The sequence below is a fragment of the Triturus cristatus genome, chromosome 8, assembly GCF_964204655.1.
Source record: "Triturus cristatus chromosome 8, aTriCri1.1, whole genome shotgun sequence".
Lineage (NCBI taxonomy): Eukaryota > Metazoa > Chordata > Amphibia > Caudata > Salamandridae > Triturus > Triturus cristatus.
In genome coordinates, this window is record NC_140591.1 from 53,914,020 (window position 1) to 53,930,494 (window position 16,475).

Here is a 16,475-nt window from a genome sequence, read left to right on the forward strand (position 1 = left end):
CATAACTGCACATGCAGATAGAATGACCAGGGTCTGCATTTATCTTTAACAATTATCAAAAATACAACAGAAAGCCAAAATGGCCAGCTGGATGAAATAGCTCAGTTGGGAGAGTGTTAGATTGAAAATCTAAAAGTCCCTTGTTCAATGCTGGGTTTCGGAAAAGTCTGAGAGGTTTCTTGCTTCTCACAAAATATTTCTTGGTATCAGCTCAAGTTTTTCTTTCTTTATTTATCAAAATATTTGATCAACTGATCGACAACATGATCAATTCAACATAGAATTGTCTTTCTGTCCTCCTTCTAAATTTGCTTCCACCTCTCTTGCATTCAGCTTCGACTACAAATGTTTCCTATTTCATGCTTTTTTGTAAAGTAAACTCTTGTCTGCATCAGCTTCCACTTCTCCTTGAACACAGATTTCAGTATTCAGATGACATAGCTTACCTACTCAGGCCAAATACCTCTGTGTAATATGGTGCTAGTCCATTCAGAGTAAAAAACAAAAGCTACCTAACCTGGATCCGAAAAATGCTATTTACCTATTGCACCCGTTAAGTGATGAATGATACAGGACATCTTAAAACATAGCTCTAGCATGAGGTTGAGCATCTATTTTCTTGGGAAGTTTAAAAGAAAGGATGAAGACCCAAACTACCAGCAGGCCGAAATAGCTCAGTTGGGAGAGCGTTAGACTGAAGATCTAAAGGTCCCTGGTTCAATCCCGGGTTTCGGCACAATTTCAACTTCTGCTTTTCATGTCACAAAAGCTGTTTGGAGTTAAATCAACGCTCTTCTTTATCAAAACCTTTTATCAATCTGATCAACAACACAATCAATTCAACATATTATTTACTTTCCGTCTTCCTTTCAAACTTGCTTCCACCTCTCTTGTATTCAACTATGCCTCATTTATTTGCAACTTCTTGCTTTATTTTAAAGTAAAGCTTTGCCTGCATCAGCCTCCAATTCCCCTTATACAAAACTGTCAGTAGTCAGATGACATAGCTTGTACACCCTGGCCATATAGGTCTGTGTTTCAGAGTATAAGTCAATTCAGAGTTTAGAAAAAAAAATTCTACCTACCTTGTCCCCTAAAAAGGATATTCACTCATCAGACCAAGTTACCTGCTGAATGATACTGGACACTTTAACACATAACTATAAACGAAAATAGAATGACCAGGTTCTGTATGTATCGTCTACAATTATTAATAATACATCAGGAGGCCACAGGGACTTGTTGGCTGAAATATCTCAGTTGGGAGATCGTTAGACTGAAGAGCTTAAGGTACCTGATTCAATCCTGACTTTCAGCACAGTGCGAGGGGATCCTACATTCTTGCAAAATATTTCTTGAAATCAGCTCTAGTTTTTTTTTCTTTATTTCTCAAAATATTTTATCAACTGATCAACAACATGATAACTTCAACAAAAAGTTGTCTTTCTGTCCTCCTTCTAAACTTGCTTCCACCTCTCTTGCCATCAACTTTGATGACGAATTTATCCCATTTTATACTTTTTTCAAAGTAAACTCTTGTCTGCATCAGCTTTCACTTCTCCTTGAACAAAGTTGTCAGTATTGAGATGACATAGCTTACCTACTCAGGCGACATACGTCTGTGTAATACAGTGCTGGTCCACTCAGAGTTTTAAAAGAAAAACGACCTAACATTTATCCCAAAAACGCTACTCACCCATTTCACCAGTTAGCTGCTGAACAATGCAGGACACATTAAAACACAGCTCTAACCTCAGATTGAAAATCCAGTTTCTGCATCTCTGTTCTGGGATTGTTCAAAAAAAGAGGCTGAATACTATAGCTGCTGGCAGGCCGAAATAGCTCAGTTGGGAGAGTGTTAGACTGAAGATCTAAAGGTCCCGGGTTTCGGCACATTTTGAACTTCTGCTTTGCATGCCACAAAGACTATTTTGAGTCAACTCATATTGACTTTGTTTATAATGATCAAAACCTTTTATCAAGATAATCGACAATACAATTAATTCAACATATTATTTACTTTCTGTCTTTCTTTCAAACTTGCTTCCACCTCTCTTGTATTCAACTTTGCCTCCTTTATTTCCCAATTCTTCCTTTAATTGAAAGTAAAGCTTTGCCTGCATCAGCCTCCAGTTCCCCTTATACAAAACTGTTAGTAGTCAGATGACCTAGCTTGCCGACCCTCGCCATATAGGTCTGTGTTTCTGAGTATAAGTCCATTCATAGTTTACAAACATCATCTAACTAACTTGGCTCCTAAAAAGGAAATTCACCCATCAGACCAATTTAGCTACTGAATAATACTGGACAATTTAACACATAACTGCACATGCAGATAGAGTGACCAGGTTCTGCATTTATCTTTAACAATTATAAAAAATACAACAGAAAGCCAAAATTGCCAGCTGGATGAAATAGCTCAGTTGGGAGAGCAGTAGACTGAAGATCTAAAGGTCCCTGGTTCAATCCCGGGTTTAGGCACATTTTGAACTTCTGCTTTGCATGCCACAAATGCTATTTGGAGTCAACTCATATTGACGTTGTTTATAATGATCAAAACCTTTTATCAAGCTGATCGAAAAGACAACCATTTCAACATATTTTTTACATTCTGTCTTTCTGTCAAACTTGCTTCCACCTCTCTTGTATTCAAATTTACCTGCTTTATTTGCCAATTCTTCCTTTAATTGAAAGTAAAGCTTTGCCTGCATCAGCCTCGAGTTCCCCTTATACAAAACTGTTAGTAGTCAGATGACCTAGTTTGCCTACCCTCGCCACATAGGTCTGTGTGTCTGAGTATAAGTCCATTCATAGTTTACAAACATCTTCTAACTAACTTGGCTCCTAAAAAGGAAATTCACCCATCAGACCAATTTAGCTGCTGAATAACATTGGACAATTTAACACATAACTGCACATGCAGATAGAATGACCAGGGTCTGCATTTATCTTTAACAATTATCAAAAATACAACAGAAAGCCAAAATGGCCAGCTGGATGAAATAGCTGAGTTGGGAGAGTGTTAGATTGAAAATCTAAAAGTCCCTTGTTCAATGCTGGGTTTCGGAAAAGTCTGAGAGGTTTCTTGCTTCTCACAAAATATTTCTTGGTATCAGCTCAAGTTTTTCTTTCTTTATTTATCAAAATATTTGATCAACTGATCGACAACATGATCAATTCAACATAGAATTGTCTTTCTGTCCTCCTTCTAAATTTGCTTCCACCTCTCTTGCATTCAGCTTCGACTACAAATGTTTCCTATTTCATGCTTTTTTGTAAAGTAAACTCTTGTCTGCATCAGCTTCCACTTCTCCTTGAACACAGATTTCAGTATTCAGATGACATAGCTTACCTACTCAGGCCAAATACCTCTGTGTAATATGGTGCTAGTCCATTCAGAGTAAAAAACAAAAGCTACCTAACCTGGATCCGAAAAATGCTATTTACCTATTGCACCCGTTAACTGGTGAATGATACAGGACATCTTAAAACATAGCTCTAGCATGAGGTTGAGCATCTATTTTCTTGGGAAGTTTAAAAGAAAGGATGAAGACCCAAACTACCAGCAGGCCGAAATAGCTCAGTTGGGAGAGCGTTAGACTGAAGATCTAAAGGTCCCTGGATCAATCCCGGGTTTCGGCACAATTTCAACTTCTGCTTTTCATGTCACAAAAGCTGTTTGGAGTTAAATCAACGCTCTTCTTTATCAAAACCTTTTATCAATCTGATCAACAACACAATCAATTCAACATATTATTTACTTTCTGTCTTCCTTTCAAACTTGCTTCCACCTCTCTTGTATTCAACTATGCCTCATTTATTTGCAACTTCTTGCTTTATTTTAAAGTAAAGCTTTGCCTGCATCAGCCTCCAATTCCCCTTATACAAAACTGTCAGTAGTCAGATGACATAGCTTGTACACCCTGGCCATATAGGTCTGTGTTTCAGAGTATAAGTCAATTCAGAGTTTAGAAAAAAAAATTCTACCTACCTTGTCCCCTAAAAAGGATATTCACTCATCAGACCAAGTTACCTGCTGAATGATACTGGACACTTTAACACATAACTATAAACAAAAATAGAATGACCAGGTTCTGTATGTATCGTCTACAATTATTAATAATACATCAGGAGGCCACAGGGACTTGTTGGCTGAAATATCTCAGTTGGGAGATCGTTAGACTGAAGAGCTTAAGGTACCTGATTCAATCCTGACTTTCAGCACAGTGCGAGGGGATCCTACATTCTTGCAAAATATTTCTTGAAATCAGCTCTAGTTTTTTTTTCTTTATTTCTCAAAATATTTTATCAACTGATCAACAACATGATAACTTCAACAAAAAGTTGTCTTTCTGTCCTCCTTCTAAACTTGCTTCCACCTCTCTTGCCATCAACTTTGATGACGAATTTATCCCATTTTATACTTTTTTCAAAGTAAACTCTTGTCTGCATCAGCTTTCACTTCTCCTTGAACAAAGTTGTCAGTATTGAGATGATATAGCTTACCTACTCAGGCGACATACGTCTGTGTAATACAGTGCTGGTCCACTCAGAGTTTTAAAAGAAAAACGACCTAACATTTATCCCAAAAACGCTACTCACCCATTTCACCAGTTAGCTGCTGAACAATGCAGGACACATTAAAACACAGCTCTAACCTCAGATTGAAAATCCAGGTTCTGCATCTCTGTTCTGGGATTGTTCAAAAAAAGAGGCTGAATACTATAGCTGCTGGCAGGCCGAAATATCTCAGTTGGGAGAGTGTTAGACTGAAGATCTAAAGGTCCCTGGTTCAATCCCGGGTTTAGGCACATTTTGAACTTCTGCTTTGCATGCCACAAATGCTATTTGGAGTCAACTCATATTGATGTTGTTTATAATGATCAAAACCTTTTATCAAGCTGATCGATAAGACAACCATTTCAACATATTTTTTACATTCTGTCTTTCTGTCAAACTTGCTTCCACCTCTCTTGTATTCAACTTTACCTGCTTTATTTGCCAATTCTTCCTTTAATTGAAAGTAAAGCTTTGCCTACATCAGCCTCGAGTTCCCCTTATACAAAACTGTTAGTAGTCAGATGACCTAGTTTGCCTACCCTCGCCATATAGGTCTGTGTGTCTGAGTATAAGTCCATTCATAGTTTACAAACATCTTCTAACTAACTTGGCTCCTAAAAAGGAAATTCACCCATCAGACCAATTTAGCTGCTGAATAATATTGGACAATTTAACACATAACTGCACATGCAGATAGAATGACCAGGGTCTGCATTTATCTTTAACAATTATCAAAAATACAACAGAAAGCCAAAATGGCCAGCTGGATGAAATAGCTGAGTTGGGAGAGTGTTAGATTGAAAATCTAAAAGTCCCTTGTTCAATGCTGGGTTTCGGAAAAGTCTGAGAGGTTTCTTGCTTCTCACAAAATATTTCTTGGTATCAGCTCAAGTTTTTCTTTCTTTATTTATCAAAATATTTGATCAACTGATCGACAACAGGATCAATTCAACATAGAATTGTCTTTCTGTCCTCCTTCTAAATTTGCTTCCACCTCTCTTGCATTCAGCTTCGACTACAAATGTTTCCTATTTCATGCTTTTTTGTAAAGTAAACTCTTGTCTGCATCAGCTTCCACTTCTCCTTGAACACAGATTTCAGTATTCAGATGACATAGCTTACCTACTCAGGCCAAATACCTCTGTGTAATATGGTGCTAGTCCATTCAGAGTAAAAAAAAAAGCTACCTAACCTGGATCCGAAAAATGCTATTTACCTATTGCACCTGTTAACTGATGAATGATACAGGACATCTTAAAACATAGCTCTAGCATGAGGATGAGCATCTATTTTCTTGGGAAGTTTAAAAGAAAGGATGAAGACCCAAACTACCAGCAGGCCGAAATAGCTCAGTTGGGAGAGCGTTAGACTGAAGATCTAAAGGTCCCTGGTTCAATCCCGGGTTTCGGCACAATTTCAACTTCTGCTTTTCATGTCACAAAAGCTGTTTGGAGTTAAATCAACGCTCTTCTTTATCAAAACCTTTTATCAATCTGATCAACAACACAATCAATTCAACATATTATTTACTTTCTGTCTTCCTTTCAAACTTGCTTCCACCTCTCTTGTATTCAACTATGCCTCATTTATTTGAAACTTCTTGCTTTATTTTAAAGTAAAGCTTTGTCTGCATCAGCCTCCAATTCCCCTTATACAAAACTGTCAGTAGTCAGATGACATAGCTTGTACACCCTGGCCATATAGGTCTGTGTTTCAGAGTATAAGTCAATTCAGAGTTTAGAAAAAAAATTCTACCTACATTGTCCCCTAAAAAGGATATTCACTCATCAGACCAAGTTACCTGCTGAATGATACTGGACACTTTAACACATAACTATAAACGAAAATAGAATGACCAGGTTCTGTATGTATCGTCTACAATTATTAATAATACATCAGGAGGCCACAGGGACTTGTTGGCTGAAATATCTCAGTTGGGAGATCGTTAGACTGAAGAGCTTAAGGTACCTGATTCAATCCTGACTTTCAGCACAGTGCGAGGGGATCCTACATTCTTGCAAAATATTTCTTGAAATCAGCTCTAGGTTTTTTTTTCTTTATTTCTCAAAATATTTTATCAACTGATCAACAACATGATAACTTCAACAAAAAGTTGTCTTTCTGTCCTCCTTCTAAACTTGCTTCCACCTCTCTTGCCATCAGCTTTGATGACGAATTTATCCCATTTTATACTTTTTTCAAAGCAAACTCTTGTCTGCATCAGCTTTCACTTCTCCTTGAACAAAGTTGTCAGTATTGAGATGACATAGCTTACCTACTCAGGCGACATACGTCTGTGTAATACAGTGCTGGTCCACTTAGAGTTTTAAAAGAAAAACGACCTAACATTTATCCCAAAAACGCTACTCACCCATTTCACCAGTTAGCTGCTGAACAATGCAGGACACATTAAAACACAGCTCTAACCTCAGATTGAAAATCCAGGTTCTGCATCTCTGTTCTGGGATTGTTCAAAAAAAGAGGCTGAATACTATAGCTGCTGGCAGGCCGAAATAGCTCAGTTGGGAGAGCGTTAGACTGAAGATCTAAAGGTCCCTGGTTCGATCCCGGGTTTCGGCACATTTTGAACTTCTGCTTTGCATGCCACAAAGACTATTTTGAGTCAACTCATATTGACTTTGTTTATAATGATCAAAACCTTTTATCAAGATAATCGACAATACAATTAATTCAACATATTATTTACTTTCTGTCTTTCTTTCAAACTTGCTTCCACCTCTCTTGTATTCAACTTTGCCTCCTTTATTTCCCAATTCTTCCTTTAATTGAAAGTAAAGCTTTGCCTGCAACAGCCTCCAGTTCCCCTTATACAAAACTGTTAGTAGTCAGATGACCTAGCTTGCCGACCCTCGCCATATAGGTCTGTGTTTCTGAGTATAAGTCCATTCATAGTTTACAAACATCATCTAACTAACTTGGCTCCTAAAAAGGAAATTCACCCATCAGACCAATTTAGCTACTGAATAATACTGGACAATTTAACACATAACTGCACATGCAGATAGAGTGACCAGGTTCTGCATTTATCTTTAACAATTATAAAAAATACAACAGAAAGCCAAAATTGCCAGCTGGATGAAATAGCTCAGTTGGGAGAGCAGTAGACTGAAGATCTAAAGGTCCCTGGTTCAATCCCGGGTTTAGGCACATTTTGAACTTATGCTTTGCATGCCACAAATGCTATTTGGAGTCAACTCATATTGACGTTGTTTATAATGATCAAAACCTTTTGTCAAGCTGATCGAAAAGACAACCATTTCAACATATTTTTTACATTCTGTCTTTCTGTCAAACTTGCTTCCACCTCTCTTGTATTCAACTTTACCTGCTTTATTTGCCAATTCTTCCTTTAATTGAAAGTAAAGCTTTGCCTGCATCAGCCTCGAGTTCCCCTTATACAAAACTGTTAGTAGTCAGATGACCTAGTTTGCCTACCCTCGCCACATAGGTCTGTGTGTCTGAGTATAAGTCCATTCATAGTTTACAAACATCTTCTAACTAACTTGGCTCCTAAAAAGGAAATTCACCCATCAGACCAATTTAGCTGCTGAATAACATTGGACAATTTAACACATAACTGCACATGCAGATAGAATGACCAGGGTCTGCATTTATCTTTAACAATTATCAAAAATACAACAGAAAGCCAAAATGGCCAGCTGGATGAAATAGCTCAGTTGGGAGAGTGTTAGATTGAAAATCTAAAAGTCCCTTGTTCAATGCTGGGTTTCGGAAAAGTCTGAGAGGTTTCTTGCTTCTCACAAAATATTTCTTGGTATCAGCTCAAGTTTTTCTTTCTTTATTTATCAAAATATTTGATCAACTGATCGACAACATGATCAATTCAACATAGAATTGTCTTTCTGTCCTCCTTCTAAATTTGCTTCCACCTCTCTTGCATTCAGCTTCGACTACAAATGTTTCCTATTTCATGCTTTTTTGTAAAGTAAACTCTTGTCTGCATCAGCTTCCACTTCTCCTTGAACACAGATTTCAGTATTCAGATGACATAGCTTACCTACTCAGGCCAAATACCTCTGTGTAATATAGTGCTAGTCCATTCAGAGTAAAAAAAAAAGCTACCTAACCTGGATCCGAAAAATGCTATTTACCTATTGCACCCGTTAACTGATGAATGATACAGGACATCTTAAAACATAGCTCTAGCATGAGGTTGAGCATCTATTTTCTTGGGAAGTTTAAAAGAAAGGATGAAGACCCAAACTACCAGCAGGCCGAAATAGCTCAGTTGGGAGAGCGTTAGACTGAAGATCTAAAGGTCCCTGGTTCAATCCCGGGTTTCGGCACAATTTCAACTTCTGCCTTTCATGTCACAAAAGCTGTTTGTGTTGTTGATCAGATTGATAAAAGGTTTTGATAAAGAAGAGCGTTGATTTAACTCCAATCAATTCAACATATTATTTACTTTCTGTCTTCCTTTCAAACTTGCTTCCACCTCTCTTGTATTCAACTACTCCTCATTTATTTGCAACTTCTTGCTTTATTTTAAAGTAAAGCTTTGCCTGCATCAGCCTCCAATTCCCATTATACAAAACTGTCAGTAGTCAGATGACATAGCTTGTACACCCTGGCCATATAGGTCTGTGTTTCAGAGTATAAGTCAATTCAGAGTTTAGAAAAAAAAATTCTACCTACCTTGTCCCCTAAAAAGGATATTCACTCATCAGACCAAGTTACCTGCTGAATGATACTGGACACTTTAACACATAACTATAAACGAAAATAGAATGACCAGGTTCTGTATGTATCGTCTACAATTATTAATAATACATCAGGAGGCCACAGGGACTTGTTGGCTGAAATATCTCAGTTGGGAGATCGTTAGACTGAAGAGCTTAAGGTACCTGATTCAATCCTGACTTTCAGCACAGTGCGAGGGGATCCTACATTCTTGCAAAATATTTCTTGAAATCAGCTCTAGTTTTTTTTTCTTTATTTCTCAAAATATTTTATCAACTGATCAACAACATGATAACTTCAACAAAAAGTTGTCTTTCTGTCCTCCTTCTAAACTTGCTTCCACCTCTCTTGCCATCAACTTTGATGACGAATTTATCCCATTTTATACTTTTTTCAAAGTAAACTCTTGTCTGCATCAGCTTTCACTTCTCCTTGAACAAAGTTGTCAGTATTGAGATGACATAGCTTACCTACTCAGGCGACATACGTCTGTGTAATACAGTGCTGGTCCACTCAGAGTTTTAAAAGAAAAACGACCTAACATTTATCCCAAAAACGCTACTCACCCATTTCACCAGTTAGCTGCTGAACAATGCAGGACACATTAAAACACAGCTCTAACCTCAGATTGAAAATCCAGGTTCTGCATCTCTGTTCTGGGATTGTTCAAAAAAAGAGGCTGAATACTATAGCTGCTGGCAGGCCGAAATAGCTCAGTTGGGAGAGTGTTAGACTGAAGATCTAAAGGTCCCTGGTTCGATCCCGGGTTTCGGCACATTTTGAACTTCTGCTTTGCATGCCACAAAGACTATTTTGAGTCAACTCATATTGACTTTGTTTATAATGATCAAAACCTTTTATCAAGATAATCGACAATACAATTAATTCAACATATTATTTACTTTCTGTCTTTCTTTCAAACTTGCTTCCACCTCTCTTGTATTCAACTTTGCCTCCTTTATTTCCCAATTCTTCCTTTAATTGAAAGTAAAGCTTTGCCTGCATCAGCCTCCAGTTCCCCTTATACAAAACTGTTAGTAGTCAGATGACCTAGCTTGCCGACCCTCGCCATATAGGTCTGTGTTTCTGAGTATAAGTCCATTCATAGTTTACAAACATCATCTAACTAACTTGGCTCCTAAAAAGGAAATTCACCCATCAGACCAATTTAGCTACTGAATAATACTGGACAATTTAACACATAACTGCACATGCAGATAGAGTGACCAGGTTCTGCATTTATCTTTAACAATTATAAAAAATACAACAGAAAGCCAAAATTGCCAGCTGGATGAAATAGCTCAGTTGGGAGAGCAGTAGACTGAAGATCTAAAGGTCCCTGGTTCAATCCCGGGTTTAGGCACATTTTGAACTTCTGCTTTGCATGCCACAAATGCTATTTGGAGTCAACTCATATTGACGTTGTTTATAATGATCAAAACCTTTTATCAAGCTGATCGAAAAGACAACCATTTCAACATATTTTTTACATTCTGTCTTTCTGTCAAACTTGCTTCCACCTCTCTTGTATTCAAATTTACCTGCTTTATTTGCCAATTCTTCCTTTAATTGAAAGTAAAGCTTTGCCTGCATCAGCCTCGAGTTCCCCTTATACAAAACTGTTAGTAGTCAGATGACCTAGTTTGCCTACCCTCGCCACATAGGTCTGTGTGTCTGAGTATAAGTCCATTCATAGTTTACAAACATCTTCTAACTAACTTGGCTCCTAAAAAGGAAATTCACCCATCAGACCAATTTAGCTGCTGAATAACATTGGACAATTTAACACATAACTGCACATGCAGATAGAATGACCAGGGTCTGCATTTATCTTTAACAATTATCAAAAATACAACAGAAAGCCAAAATGGCCAGCTGGATGAAATAGCTGAGTTGGGAGAGTGTTAGATTGAAAATCTAAAAGTCCCTTGTTCAATGCTGGGTTTCGGAAAAGTCTGAGAGGTTTCTTGCTTCTCACAAAATATTTCTTGGTATCAGCTCAAGTTTTTCTTTCTTTATTTATCAAAATATTTGATCAACTGATCGACAACATGATCAATTCAACATAGAATTGTCTTTCTGTCCTCCTTCTAAATTTGCTTCCACCTCTCTTGCATTCAGCTTCGACTACAAATGTTTCCTATTTCATGCTTTTTTGTAAAGTAAACTCTTGTCTGCATCAGCTTCCACTTCTCCTTGAACACAGATTTCAGTATTCAGATGACATAGCTTACCTACTCAGGCCAAATACCTCTGTGTAATATGGTGCTAGTCCATTCAGAGTAAAAAACAAAAGCTACCTAACCTGGATCCGAAAAATGCTATTTACCTATTGCACCCGTTAACTGATGAATGATACAGGACATCTTAAAACATAGCTCTAGCATGAGGTTGAGCATCTATTTTCTTGGGAAGTTTAAAAGAAAGGATGAAGACCCAAACTACCAGCAGGCCGAAATAGCTCAGTTGGGAGAGCGTTAGACTGAAGATCTAAAGGTCCCTGGTTCAATCCCGGGTTTCGGCACAATTTCAACTTCTGCTTTTCATGTCACAAAAGCTGTTTGGAGTTAAATCAACGCTCTTCTTTATCAAAACCTTTTATCAATCTGATCAACAACACAATCAATTCAACATATTATTTACTTTCTGTCTTCCTTTCAAACTTGCTTCCACCTCTCTTGTATTCAACTATGCCTCATTTATTTGAAACTTCTTGCTTTAATTTAAAGTAAAGCTTTGCCTGCATCAGCCTCCAATTCCCCTTATACAAAACTGTCAGTAGTCAGATGACATAGCTTGTACACCCTGGCCATATAGGTCTGTGTTTCAGAGTATAAGTCAATTCAGAGTTTAGAAAAAAAAATTCTACCTACATTGTCCCCTAAAAAGGATATTCACTCATCAGACCAAGTTACCTGCTGAATGATACTGGACACTTTAACACATAACTATAAACGAAAATAGAATGACCAGGTTCTGTATGTATCGTCTACAATTATTAATAATACATCAGGAGACCACAGGGACTTGTTGGCTGAAATATCTCAGTTGGGAGATCGTTAGACTGAAGAGCTTAAGGTACCTGATTCAATCCTGACTTTCAGCACAGTGCGAGGGGATCCTACATTCTTGCAAAATATTTCTTGAAATCAGCTCTAGGTTTTTTTTCCTTTATTTCTCAAAATATTTTATCAACTGATCAACAACATGATAACTTCAACAAAAAGTTGTCTTTCTGTCCTCCTTCTAAACTTGCTTCCACCTCTCTTGCCATCAGCTTTGATGACGAATTTATCCCATTTTATACTTTTTTCAAAGCAAACTCTTGTCTGCATCAGCTTTCACTTCTCCTTGAACAAAGTTGTCAGTATTGAGATGACATAGCTTACCTACTCAGGCGACATACGTCTGTGTAATACAGTGCTGGTCCACTTAGAGTTTTAAAAGAAAAACGACCTAACATTTATCCCAAAAACGCTACTCACCCATTTCACCAGTTAGCTGCTGAACAATGCAGGACACATTAAAACACAGCTCTAACCTCAGATTGAAAATCCAGGTTCTGCATCTCTGTTCTGGGATTGTTCAAAAAAAGAGGCTGAATACTATAGCTGCTGGCAGGCCGAAATATCTCAGTTGGGAGAGCGTTAGACTGAAGATCTAAAGGTCCCTGGTTCGATCCCGGGTTTCGGCACATTTTGAACTTCTGCTTTGCATGCCACAAAGACTATTTTGAGTCAACTCATATTGACTTTGTTTATAATGATCAAAACCTTTTATCAAGATAATCGACAATACAATTAATTCAACATATTATTTACTTTCTGTCTTTCTTTCAAACTTGCTTCCACCTCTCTTGTATTCAACTTTGCCTCCTTTATTTCCCAATTCTTCCTTTAATTGAAAGTAAAGCTTTGCCTGCATCAGCCTCCAGTTCCCCTTATACAAAACTGTTAGTAGTCAGATGACCTAGCTTGCCGACCCTCGCCATATAGGTCTGTGTTTCTGAGTATAAATCCATTCATAGTTTACAAACATCATCTAACTAACTTGGCTCCTAAAAAGGAAATTCACCCATCAGACCAATTTAGCTACTGAATAATACTGGACAATTTAACACATAACTGCACATGCAGATAGAGTGACCAGGTTCTGCATTTATCTTTAACAATTATAAAAAATACAACAGAAAGCCAAAATTGCCAGCTGGATGAAATAGCTCAGTTGGGAGAGCAGTAGACTGAAGATTTAAAGGTCCCTGGTTCAATCCCGGGTTTAGGCACATTTTGAACTTCTGCTTTGCATGCCACAAATGCTATTTGGAGTCAACTCATATTGACGTTGTTTATAATGATCAAAACCTTTTATCAAGCTGATCGATAAGACAACCATTTCAACATATTTTTTACATTCTGTCTTTCTGTCAAACTTGCTTCCACCTCTCTTGTATTCAACTTTACCTGCTTTATTTGCCAATTCTTCCTTTAATTGAAAGTAAAGCTTTGCCTGCATCAGCCTCGAGTTCCCCTTATACAAAACTGTTAGTAGTCAGATGACCTAGTTTGCCTACCCTCGCCATATAGGTCTGTGTGTCTGAGTATAAGTCCATTCATAGTTTACAAACATCTTCTAACTAACTTGGCTCCTAAAAAGGAAATTCACCCATCAGACCAATTTAGCTGCTGAATAATATTGGACAATTTAACACATAACTGCACATGCAGATAGAATGACCAGGGTCTGCATTTATCTTTAACAATTATCAAAAATACAACAGAAAGCCAAAATGGCCAGCTGGATGAAATAGCTCAGTTGGGAGAGTGTTAGATTGAAAATCTAAAAGTCCCTTGTTCAATGCTGGGTTTCGGAAAAGTCTGAGAGGTTTCTTGCTTCTCACAAAATATTTCTTGGTATCAGCTCAAGTTTTTCTTTCTTTATTTATCAAAATATTTGATCAACTGATCGACAACATGATCAATTCAACATAGAATTGTCTTTCTGTCCTCCTTCTAAATTTGCTTCCACCTCTCTTGCATTCAGCTTCGACTACAAATGTTTCCTATTTCATGCTTTTTTGTAAAGTAAACTCTTGTCTGCATCAGCTTCCACTTCTCCTTGAACACAGATTTCAGTATTCAGATGACATAGCTTACCTACTCAGGCCAAATACCTCTGTGTAATATGGTGCTAGTCCATTCAGAGTAAAAAACAAAAGCTACCTAACCTGGATCCGAAAAATGCTATTTACCTATTGCACCCGTTAACTGATGAATGATACAGGACATCTTAAAACATAGCTCTAGCATGAGGTTGAGCATCTATTTTCTTGGGAAGTTTAAAAGAAAGGATGAAGACCCAAACTACCAGCAGGCCGAAATAGCTCAGTTGGGAGAGCGTTAGACTGAAGATCTAAAGGTCCCTGGTTCAATCCCGGGTTTCGGCACAATTTCAACTTCTGCTTTTCATGTCACAAAAGCTGTTTGGAGTTAAATCAACGCTCTTCTTTATCAAAACCTTTTATCAATCTGATCAACAACACAATCAATTCAACATATTATTTACTTTCTGTCTTCCTTTCAAACTTGCTTCCACCTCTCTTGTATTCAACTATGCCTCATTTATTTGCAACTTCTTGCTTTATTTTAAAGTAAAGCTTTGCCTGCATCAGCCTCCAATTCCCCTTATACAAAACTGTCAGTAGTCAGATGACATAGCTTGTACACCCTGGCCATATAGGTCTGTGTTTCAGAGTATAAGTCAATTCAGAGTTTAGGAAAAAAAAATTCTACCTACCTTGTCCCCTAAAAAGGATATTCACTCATCAGACCAAGTTACCTGCTGAATGATACTGGACACTTTAACACATAACTATAAACGAAAATAGAATGACCAGGTTCTGTATGTATCGTCTACAATTATTAATAATACATCAGGAGGCCACAGGGACTTGTTGGCTGAAATATCTCAGTTGGGAGATCGTTAGACTGAAGAGCTTAAGGTACCTGATTCAATCCTGACTTTCAGCACAGTGCGAGGGGATCCTACATTCTTGCAAAATATTTCTTGAAATCAGCTCTAGTTTTTTTTTTTATTTCTCAAAATATTTTATCAACTGATCAACAACATGATAACTTCAACAAAAAGTTGTCTTTCTGTCCTCCTTCTAAACTTGCTTCCACCTCTCTTGCCATCAACTTTGATGACAAATTTATCCCATTTTATACTTTTTTCAAAGTAAACTCTTGTCTGCATCAGCTTTCACTTCTCCTTGAACAAAGTTGTCAGTATTGAGATGACATAGCTTACCTACTCAGGCGACATACGTCTGTGTAATACAGTGCTGGTCCACTTAGAGTTTTAAAAGAAAAACGACCTAACATTTATCCCAAAAACGCTACTCACCCTTTCACCAGTTAGCTGCTGAACAATGCAGGACACATTAAAACACAGCTCTAACCTCAGATTGAAAATCCAGGTTCTGCATCTCTGTTCTGGGATTGTTCAAAAAAAGAGGCTGAATACTATAGCTGCTGGCAGGCCGAAATAGCTCAGTTGGGAGAGCGTTAGACTGAAGATCTAAAGGTCCCTGGTTCGATCCCGGGTTTGGGCACATTTTGAACTTCTGCTTTGCATGCCACAAAGACTATTTTGAGTCAACTCATATTGACTTTGTTTATAATGATCAAAACCTTTTATCAAGATAATCGACAATACAATTAATTCAACATATTATTTACTTTCTGTCTTTCTTTCAAACTTGCTTCCACCTCTCTTGTATTCAACTTTGCCTCCTTTATTTCCCAATTCTTCCTTTAATTGAAAGTAAAGCTTTGCCTGCATCAGCCTCCAGTTCCCCTTATACAAAACTGTTAGTAGTAAGATGACCTAGCTTGCCGACCCTCGCCATATAGGTCTGTGTTTCTGAGTATAAGTCCATTCATAGTTTACAAACATCATCTAACTAACTTGGCTCCTAAAAAGGAAATTCACCCATCAGACCAATTTAGCTACTGAATAATACTGGACAATTTAACACATAACTGCACATGCAGATAGAGTGACCAGGTTCTGCATTTTTCTTTAACAATTATAAAAAATACAACAGAAAGCCAAAATTGCCAGCTGGATGAAATAGCTCAGTTGGTAGAGCAGTAGACTGAAGATCTAAAGGTCCCTGGTTCAATCCCGGGTTT

The 16,475-nt window shown here is 37.6% G+C and overlaps 7 non-coding genes across 7 annotated transcripts; all 7 read left to right on the forward strand.

The window, feature by feature from the left end:
- The first annotated feature begins 663 nt into the window (after positions 1-663).
- Positions 664-736, forward strand: TRNAF-GAA (transfer RNA phenylalanine (anticodon GAA)). The gene has a single exon. It is a non-coding gene; the product is annotated as a tRNA-Phe (tRNA).
- Positions 737-5,898: 5,162 nt separating this feature from the next.
- TRNAF-GAA (transfer RNA phenylalanine (anticodon GAA)) lies at positions 5,899-5,971 on the forward strand. Its single transcript has one exon. It is a non-coding gene; the product is annotated as a tRNA-Phe (tRNA).
- Positions 5,972-7,067: 1,096 nt separating this feature from the next.
- TRNAF-GAA (transfer RNA phenylalanine (anticodon GAA)) lies at positions 7,068-7,140 on the forward strand. The gene has a single exon. It is a non-coding gene; the product is annotated as a tRNA-Phe (tRNA).
- A 1,675-nt stretch (positions 7,141-8,815) lies between these two features.
- Positions 8,816-8,888, forward strand: TRNAF-GAA (transfer RNA phenylalanine (anticodon GAA)). The gene has a single exon. It is a non-coding gene; the product is annotated as a tRNA-Phe (tRNA).
- Positions 8,889-9,984: 1,096 nt separating this feature from the next.
- On the forward strand, positions 9,985-10,057 carry TRNAF-GAA (transfer RNA phenylalanine (anticodon GAA)). The gene has a single exon. It is a non-coding gene; the product is annotated as a tRNA-Phe (tRNA).
- Positions 10,058-11,733: 1,676 nt separating this feature from the next.
- Positions 11,734-11,806, forward strand: TRNAF-GAA (transfer RNA phenylalanine (anticodon GAA)). The gene has a single exon. It is a non-coding gene; the product is annotated as a tRNA-Phe (tRNA).
- A 2,846-nt stretch (positions 11,807-14,652) lies between these two features.
- On the forward strand, positions 14,653-14,725 carry TRNAF-GAA (transfer RNA phenylalanine (anticodon GAA)). The gene has a single exon. It is a non-coding gene; the product is annotated as a tRNA-Phe (tRNA).
- Positions 14,726-16,475: the final 1,750 nt, after the last annotated feature.